The sequence below is a fragment of the Dasypus novemcinctus genome, chromosome 9 (genome assembly GCF_030445035.2).
Source record: "Dasypus novemcinctus isolate mDasNov1 chromosome 9, mDasNov1.1.hap2, whole genome shotgun sequence".
Lineage (NCBI taxonomy): Eukaryota > Metazoa > Chordata > Mammalia > Cingulata > Dasypodidae > Dasypus > Dasypus novemcinctus.
In genome coordinates, this window is record NC_080681.1 from 10,783,762 (window position 1) to 10,793,703 (window position 9,942).

General features: G+C 43.6%; 1 pseudogene; it reads left to right on the top strand.

Annotated features, from left to right (window-relative positions):
* LOC101444237 (replication factor C subunit 1-like) overlaps nucleotides 1-6,648 on the top strand; it is a 58,919-nt pseudogene extending 52,271 nt beyond the window's left edge.
* Nucleotides 6,649-9,942: the final 3,294 nt, after the last annotated feature.

Sequence of the window (9,942 nt, forward strand, 5' to 3'; positions counted from 1 at the left end):
TAAAGAATAAATCTTTTTTTTAAAAAAAGAAAAACAATGCTCACTAAAGAAATTACAGATAAACTAAATATGCCTGTAATTACTAAAGAAATTTTCTTTGTAGTTACAAAATTATGACAAAGAAAACTGTATACCCAGGTGATTTCACTAGTGAATTCTACTCATCAGTAAAGAAAAAAATAAAATAAGCTCTACATAATCTCTTTCAGATAAGGAGGAACTACTTCCCAACTCATTTTATAAGGATAGCTTTATTCTTGATCAAAAACTAGACAAAGACATTAAAAGAACAGAAAACTGTAGACCAATATCCCTCATGAACATAAATGCAAAATCCTTAAGAAAATATTAGCAAATCAAATCCTTCAATATGTAGAAAAGAAAACACATGAATGCAAGGTTGGTTTAACATTCAAAAATCAATCACTGGGAAGTGAATGTGGCTCAGGCAATTAGGTTTGATTGGGTTTGATACCTGGTGAAGGCAAGTTGGCCCACACAGCAAGCTGGCCCATGTGGAGTGCCAGCCCAAGCAGGAGTGCCAGCCAACACAGGAGTGCCGGCCAATGCGGAGAACTGACGCAGCAAGATGATGCAACAAAAAAGAGACACAGAAGAGAGACAATAAGAGACACAGCAGAACAGGGAGCTGAAGTGGCGCAAGAGAATGATTGCCTCTCTCCCACTCTGGAAGGTCCCAGGATCAGTTCCCGGAGCCACCTAATGAGAATACAAGCAGACACAGAAGTACACACAGGAAATGGACACAGAAAGCAGACAATGGAGGGAGAGGGTATAGGGGAGAAATAAATAAATAAACTCTTTTTAAAAATCTCTAATTTATCATATTTTTTCATACAAAAAAGGAAAACCATATGCACAATAGCATTTGAGAAAATTCTCAGCACCCATTTATAATAAAATTTCTCAGCAAACTATGAATAGAAGGGAACTTCCTCTATCTGGTATAGAACATTTATGAAAAACCTACAACTAATATATTTAATGGTAGAGATTGAATGTTTCCCCCTAATATCAGGAACCAGGGCAAAGTATTCTGGTCTCACTACTTTTATTTAATATTTTACTAGAGGTCCTAGTCAGTGAAATAAAGTAAGAAGAAGAAATGAAAGTGTCCCAAATTGGAAGGGAAGAAATAATATTGTCTTTATTCACACATGACATGATCATCTACCTAGAAAATCCCAAGAAAGAAAAAAAAAATAAAGCTACTAATAAGGATACTTGAAAGGTCATAGGATAAAAGGTCAATATACAAAAAATAATTGTACATCTATATACTAGCAATAAGCAATGAGAAATAGAAATTTTAAAAGCAATACCATTTACCATAACCTCAGAAACATGAAATACTTAGGGATAAATTTGACAAAATGTGTGCAAAATTTGTATTTTAAAAGTACTAAAGACTGCTTAGAAAATTTCAAGAAAATCTACATAGATATTTCATGTTCATAGATCAAAAGACTCGATATTATTAACATGTTAGTTTTTCCCAAATTAAACCATAGGTTTAATGAAAGACCAATCAAAACCCCCAGCAAAACTTTGGTAGACACTGACTAACTAATTCTAAAATTCATATAAAAAAGACAAGAACTTAGTAAACCAAAAGTAACTTAAAGTATAACAAGGTTGAAGGACTTTGAGACTTATTTCAAGCTACAGCAACCCAGTCAGTGAGGTACTGGTATAAGGATCGACATGTAAATCAATGGAACAATTGAAAATCCTGAAATTCAGGAGCAGCTTAGCTGGTGGTTCCAGCTCAGCGTTTCTCAAGAGCCTGTAGTCAAGATGGCAGCTGGGGCTACAGTCATCTGAGTGCTTGGTGGGCCAGGAAGGAACCACCCCCAAGACGGCTTGCCTTACCTGTGTGTCAAGATGATGCTGGCTGTTGGAGAAGGCTTCCATGCCTTGCCATTTGGAACTCCCTATAGGGTGGCTTGAGTGTACAACTGGATTCCTCTAGAGTGAGTTATCCAAGAGAGCGAGGAGGGAACTGCAAAACTTTTAGGACCTAGTTTTGTAAATTATGCTCCATCATTTCCATAATATCCTATTGATACAAACAGGACTGTCATATTCATTTGTGGAAGGGGACTACACACAGAACTAAATAAAGGTGGTGAGAACCATTTGGTGCCATCTTAAAGTCTGGCTACCACAGGTACAAGATAATTAAATGGGGAAAAAGATAGTATATTTAACAAGTGGTACCAATACCCATTGCTGGACTTTTTCTATATCCATATAGAAAAAAACGAACTTCAACTGTTACCTTACATTTAATTTGACATGGATCATAGACCTAAACATCAGAGCTAAAACTACAAAATTTCTGGAGGAAAACAAAGGAAAACGTCTGTGTGACCTGAGAAAAGGCAAAATTTTTCTAAATAAGAACCAAAAAGCACTAAACAAAAAATATATATATAATGACAACTGGATTTCATCAAAATTAAAATATTTGCTCTTCAAAACACAGTTAAGAAAATGAAACGGCAAGCCACAGACTGAGAGAAAAATACATGCAAACGACAAAGCAAATAAAGGACTTATATTCAGACCTTATAATGTTTACAACTCAATATAACACAAAGCAAACAGTCTAATAAAAAATGAAAAAAAGACGTCAACAAACACTGAACCAAAGAAGGTGTATAAATTTCTTTAAATGAGCACATGGAAAACATCATTAGAGAAGCAGAACTTAAAACCACAGTAAGCCTCGACCTTCTTCCATTTGGCGGAAGAAGTTGTTGGTGCGAAAGACTCCTGAGCCCCGGAAACGGATTCCCCAGCCTTCCAGTTCTTATACTGCTGTCCTGCACCTCAATCCTTGGACTGCGGTGGATATTCGGAAATTCTTTTGAGTTATACCAAGTGGAAAGAAATCTGTAAGTGAAACAGTAAAGAATGAGAAAACACAGTCTGCTGAAAAACTTTGAAAGCAAAGAAAGGAATAAAAGAAATAAAGGTAAGTAGTTCTTGTAAAGAAGGTGACTCCAAACAGAAGCAGCCAAACAAGAAAAAGAGGATGGATCATTTATGATTCAGATATAGAGTCACAGGAGACAGTGCGGGTAAGAAATGCCAAAAAGCAATTGCCATTGTCTTCTAAACCTGGTAAAATTCTATGGCAGGATCCTGTTACATACATTTCAGAAACAGATGAAGATGACTATGAGTAAGAAGGCAAACTTTAAGTCAAAAAGAGAATGGAGGATCTGCAAATAGTTATCTTGGAGCATCAAACATGAAAAAGAATGAAGACAACACTAAGACGGAGAACAAGCCTTTATCACCAATATAACATTCACCTACTTCAGTGCTTGATTATTTTGAAGATTTATTTTATCTATTTCTCCCCACACCCTTGTTGTTTTTTCACTTGCTGAGTCTGTTTGTTTTCCTTGTTTCTTTAGGAGGCACGGGGAGCCTAACCTGGGACCCCTGATGTGCAAGGGAAGTGCCTACTCCCTTGAGCCACCTTTGATCCCTGCTTTCTTGTGTCTCTCATTCTGTTTTTCTTCCCCACATCTCTTGTTGCATCATCTTGTCACGTCAGCTCACCACACCTGCCCATTGCATCAACTTGCTGTCTTCTTTAGGAGGCACCGGGATCGGAACCAGCAACCTCCCATGAGGTAGGCAGGAGCCCAGTCGCCTAAGCCACATCCACGACCCAATGCTTGATTATTTTGGAACCAGAAGTGTTCAAAGCTCAGATAAGAACATGGTAGCAAGCAAAAGAAAAGAGCCTTCACAAAATACAGATGATTCCAGAGTAAATGATGAAGCCATCACCAAGCAATCGCAACTTGATGAAGATGTGGAGTTGGAGAGGCAACGGCATGAGGATGAAGAATTTGCCAGAACATTAGCCATGTTGGGTGAAGAACCCAGGACTAGAAAGGCTCGGGAGGACCCAGAAGAGATAGAAGTATTTTCAACCATGCAATCAATTTGAGTAAAACAGAAAAACATAAAAATCCTCATAAAGTAAAAACAGAACAATTTTCAGATGAAAGAAAGAACAGCAGTCCTAAGAAGCAAACTAAATGTGAAGGTTCAAAAGAATCTCAGCGACATTCCAAGTCATGACCCCACAAAATAGGAGAGCCCTCTTCTAAGGTGGCACTTTTGGGGGAAAAAAGAGAGTTCTTATAAAGAAATAGAGCCTGTGATCCCCAAAGGAAAAGAAAGTTCTGTTGAATTGAATGGAGACAAAAAAAAACTCCTAACCAAAACAAAAGTTCTCCAGTAAAAAAAGAGTCCGGGAGGCAATGTGGCTCAAGTGGTTGAGCCCCTGCTTCCCACATGGGAGGTCCTGGGTTCAGTTCCCAGTGCCTCATAAAAAAACAAAAATACAAACAACAAGCAAACAAATGAAAAAACCACTTAGGGGAGGCAAGGTGGCTCAATGGTTGAGCACCAGTTTCCCCTGTATGAGGTCCTGGGTTCAATCAACAGCCCCCTAACCAAAAAAAGAGTCTGTAAGTCCTGAAGATTCTGAAAAGAAACACACTAACTATCAAACTTATCAAAGCTACCTAAATCGAGAGGGTCCCAAAGCTCTGGGCTCTCAAGAAACACCAAAGGGAGCTGAAAATTGCTTGGAGGGCCTGCATTTGTAATCACGGGAGTACTGGAGTCCATGGAATGAGAGGAAGCCAAGTTTCTAATTGAGCATTGTGGGATAAAAGGAAGCGGAAATGTCAGCAAGAAAACAACCTACCTGGTCATGGGTCCTAATAGTGGATCGTCCAAGAGTCCTAAGCCAGCAGCAGCCTTGGGGACCAAAATCACTGATGAAGGTGGCCTGTTGAATCTGATCCAAACTCTGCCAGGCAAGAAGTCCAATTATGAAATAGCAGTGGAAGCTGAGACGAAGAAAGAAAAATCCAAATTGGAGAGAACGCCTCAAAAAATGACCCTAAAAAAAGAAAATCCAGTCCAAATAAGAAGGAATCGGACTCTAAAACGAGCAAGCTGACTCCCAAAAAGGACAGCACTATAAAGCTCATAAAAATGGAAACTAGTGTGTTTTAGAGAGGCCTGGACTTTAAGGAGCAAGTGGCCGAGAAGACAAATGGTGGCAGCAGATAAGGAATTTAGCTGATGACAGCAGTGAAAACCTGGTGGAAAGTTTGCTCTGGGTGGATAAATATAAGCCATCCTCACTCAAGACTGGAATTGGACAGAAAAGTGAACAGCGCTGTGCCAGCAAACTCCTCCACTGGCTCCTCCACTGGCACAAGAGTCCATCTAAAGATAAAGAACACGCCAAGTTCGGTAAATTTGCTGGCAAGGGTGAAGGGTCTGGATTTAAAGCAGCATTGCTCTAGGGCCTCCGGATGTCGGCAAAACACCCGCAGCTCTCTGGATTGTCAGGAATTGGGATATAGCTATGTGGAGCTAAATGCACTCGGAGTAGGAACAGTTAGAAGGAGATTACTGCTGAATCACTGAGTAATACCAGCATCCAAGGTTTTTCATTCAAGTAGAGCAGCCTCCTTAGTAGGGTCAAAACATGGTCTCATCACGGATGAAGTAGGTGGGATGGCAGGCAGAGAGGACAAGGGAGGAATTCAGGAATTAATTGGCCTGATACAGCATACGAAAATTCCTATCATTTGTATGTGCAATGATAGAAATCATCCCAAGATTTGCTTTTTGGTTCATTATTGTTTTGGTCTTCATTTTCAAAGACCTTGAGTTCAACAGATTAAGGGTGCTATGGTGTCTGCTGTATTTAAAGAGTCTAAAGACTCCCCCCTCCAGCTATGAATGAAATAGTTTTGAGAGCCAGCTAAGTTATCAGACAACTTGAATATTGTGCACGAAGTGAGGCACTAACTACCCTATGACCAAGCCAAAGCTGAATCTAATAGGGCCAGAAGGACATCGCACTGGGCCCATTTGATGTTGCCTGGAAGGTATTTGTTGCTGGGAAGAAGCCTGCGCATATGTGACTTATGGACACATCAGATCTCTTTCTTCACGATTATTCAGTAGCACCCCTCTTCGTCCAGGAGAACTACATACATGTAAAGCCCGTCGCCACAGCGGTGACATGAAGAAGCACTTGATGCTTTTAAGCAGAGCCGCACATCGCCTACATGATGGTGACCTAGTGGACGGTCAGATCTGGAATAAGCAAAACTGGGTCTTCGGCACACACAGGCCATTTATGCCAGTGTTCTTCCTGAAGTTAACAAGGGGGTACCTGACTGTACCCCACCTTCCCAAGCTGGTGCGGAAGCACTCATGGGCAAGCACAACAGTACTGTGCAGGACGTGGCCTGCACAGGAGTCTCAGAACTTACTCCAGCAAAAGGACCATAAGCATGGATTGTGTGTCACACATAGAGGTGCACTTGTACAACCCTTGACTTCACAAGGCGTAGATGGAATAAAGGATGTTGTTGTACTCGTGGGCACATATTACTTGATGAAAGAAGACTTTGAGAATATCATGGAAATGAGCAGCTGGGGTGGGGGGGCAAACCTAGCCCCTTCTCCAAGCTGAATCCCAAGGTCAGAGCAGCCTGCAGGAGAGCTTACAATAAGGGAGCCCGCCCTGCTCCACATTCGCTTCGGGTAGTAAAGACATCTAGATGACTTTAGCAGTTTTTGTTTCACTTTGTTTTGTTTTTGAGGAGATGCCTGAACCTGGGACCTTGTACATGGGAAGCAGGCACTCAGCCACTGAGCTACACCCACTCCCCACTTCAGCAATTCAAAAGAGATTCCATTTTCAGTCTTCCTGGGTGTTTATTGCACAGCCCCATGTGCTGACCACACTGCCCCTTGGAGAGGCCCCTTTGTTGTTATATGTTGTGATGGACAGCTAAAGGAGTTCAGACATTCTTACCCTTTGAGGCTCAACCCTCAGGTTCAAACCAGCAGAAGCTAGATGAGGCCAGATTCTTAGGTGGACAGAATGAATAGTGGTATTTGTTTACTTTGTCCCAGGAGATCTGGTTTCTGGTTCTGTCCCGGGATGAATTCCACAGACCCTACTGGAACTTTGCGTTGTACCTGTGATTGCACTTGTTGAGTAGCCTTCAGGCTGTGGAATTAGCCTGGAATTTAATTTTGTCAACAAATGCTCAGACTAGAGTTTATCTGAAAGGTACAAAGCTCTTGATTCATTTAAAGCAGATTTACCCATATGAAAAATGGCTTTCATGTAGATTAAATTCATTACAGGAATAAAACATTGCCTTAAGAAAAACAAACAAATAAACAAAAAACCACCTCACACCAACTGGAATGACTAAAATTGAAAAATGATAGCACCAAATGGTGAGTATGTGGAGATGACCGGAACTTTCCATCCAATACTGGTGAGAGAGTAAAATGGTTCAACCACTTTGGAAAAGTTTGGTAGTTTTTAATCAAATTCAAAATACACTTCCCATATGACCCAGCAAGTCCATTTCTAGGTGTTTGCCCAAGAGAAACGAACTCCTATGTCACACAGACTTGTATGAATGTTCCAAACTGCTTTATTCACAATAGTCAAGACCTGGAAGAGCCCAAACACCCATGAACAGGAGGAAGGCTAAACAAACTGTGATGCCGCCATGCAATGGAATACTACTCACCAGTAACGAGGAGTAACTTGCTGGTCAGGCTAACAACTTAGACGATTCTCAAAACTGTTATGCTGAGCAAAAGAAGCCAGACACAAAAAGTTCACATTGCATGACTTCATTTATGCGAAACTCTAGAAAATACAAACATATAATCTAGGGCAGGGGGTGGTAACTTTTCCTGTTCCGTGGACCCGCTTTGCCAGTCAGGGGGAAACCACGGGCCCTGACTAAGTCCACACTGTGCCGTGCATTACTTAAGAAATACATCGCGCCAGCAGCTACGCGCCCCCACAAGAACAGTGTTTTCTTGAATTTCAGTTCAAGCTCACAGACCCCTTCTTAGGAACCCTGCTCTCGAGTGACGAGTGACGGGTGATTGCCTGGAGTCCTTGCGTGTCCCCACCCCCGGGGCTGGCAAGGGGAGCAGTCTGGGCTGGGACTCGAGGGAACCTCTGAGGGAGACGCAGCGTGGAAATGGCTCTATTTTGAACATGGTAGTTGTATATTAATATGTCAAAACTCAGAAATGTCCACTTAAAACGGATGCATTTTATCGCATTAAACCCTACTTCAATAAAGTTGATTTTCAGAAATAAGAAGGCAAAGTTTTCAACCGGGCTTCGCTTGAGCCGACAAAACCCGCCCCCTTGGCTCGCTCCCGGTGCAGCTGCGCCCCCGGGACCCCACCTGCGTGCCCGGAGAACTCCGCGGGCAGCGCGGCCGGCGCGGGAAGGACCCGCGAGGGAAGGCCGCCACCCCCGGGCTCTCCTGGGCCGCTCCGGAGGCCGGGCCCGGGGAGACGGCGCGGCCGAGTCAGGGGTCACCCACAGCCCCGAACCGAGACGCGCCCCCCGCGCCTGCTCCGGCGACGGCGCGCCGAGGCGCGGGGCGCGGGAGCACCCGGGCGCCCAGTCCACCCGGCGGGTCCGGCTCCTTCGGACCCCGAGGCCGGGGACGCGGGCTCTGCGCTCTCGCCGCCCCCTGCGCCCGCGCTTCCGCGGGGCCGCGCCTGGGCACCCACCCGCACAGCCGGCGCGCCCCGCGCCCTGGACTCGCCCGAAACCACCGGCTCGGGGGACGGCGGGTGTCCCGCGCCCTCGGGGCCACTCGGGGCCACTCGGGGCCACTCGGGGCCACTCGGGCACTCGGGAGGCAGGAGCCGGCGGGCCGGGACCCCCGGGAAACAGCTGCGCTCTCCCCACGCACGGGGGCCGCCCCGCAGCCCCGCCGCCACTCCGCGTCGCGTCCCTTCTCTCTCGTCTCCTAATTGACTGACGCCTACTGGTGCAACCAGGTGTCTACGTCACCTTAATTAAACGCTGTTTCTGGAATGATTGCTGATGTTCAGTCAGTTTACTAGCAGCTTAATCTTTGACAGTCGACTAAAAGCAAACAACATTCGCACGTGTCCTTGGCTAGGCGAGACCTTCCCCGGGTGAGCATGGGAACCCCGACCCTCCCGCCTGGAAGACTGGCCCAGCCAGGAGCAAAAGCCAACGCTCTTGGCTCAGTCCCTGGCAAGCGCTTAGGGACAATGTGGAACCAAACTTCGGAGCCCTCCTCCTCCGGATGCCCTCAGCCCAGAGATGCCCCCACGGCCCTGGCGAGCCACATACTGCTTTTTAAAAAAATCAAGTTTATTGATACATATTAATAAAGCATAAATCCATACAAAGTGTACAATCAAAGGTATTTGGTGTAAGCACATATTTGTGCATTCATCACTTCAGTCATTCTTAGAGCACTTTCATTATTCCAATAAGAATAATAAACAAAAAGCAACCAGACAAACAAAACTCATCACCTCTCAGTCTCTCTATGCTTCCCCTGTGGAACGTAGCTGCTATTCTTTTTCCCTCTCTCTAGTATATTTGTTTTTACATTTTGTAAAAAAGAAAGTCTCAAATATGCAATAGCACCCAAATTCGTGTTTTACATGAGGTTTTACTATCTTACACAGTCCCGTATTACAGTTTTTAGCTTTCCTAATAGTAATATACACGACCTTAGACTTTCCTTTTCAACGCCTGTCATACTCATACAATAGCTCGAGTTAAAAGCACCATGATGTGCTTTCACCATTTCTATTCATTTCCAAAGATTGACAAACAATCTTTTTACCAATTCTGCACAGATTAACCCTCAGCTTTCCATTCTCTACCCTCCTTCTATTTTCTTTCTTTTTTTCTTTTTTCTTTATTTGTAAAAGATCCATAAATCCCACAAAACCTCCTTCTATTTTCTGGTGACCTATATTCTAATTATTAACTCCATGAGATTACACAATATATTTAGTTCATAGTAGTGCAATCAT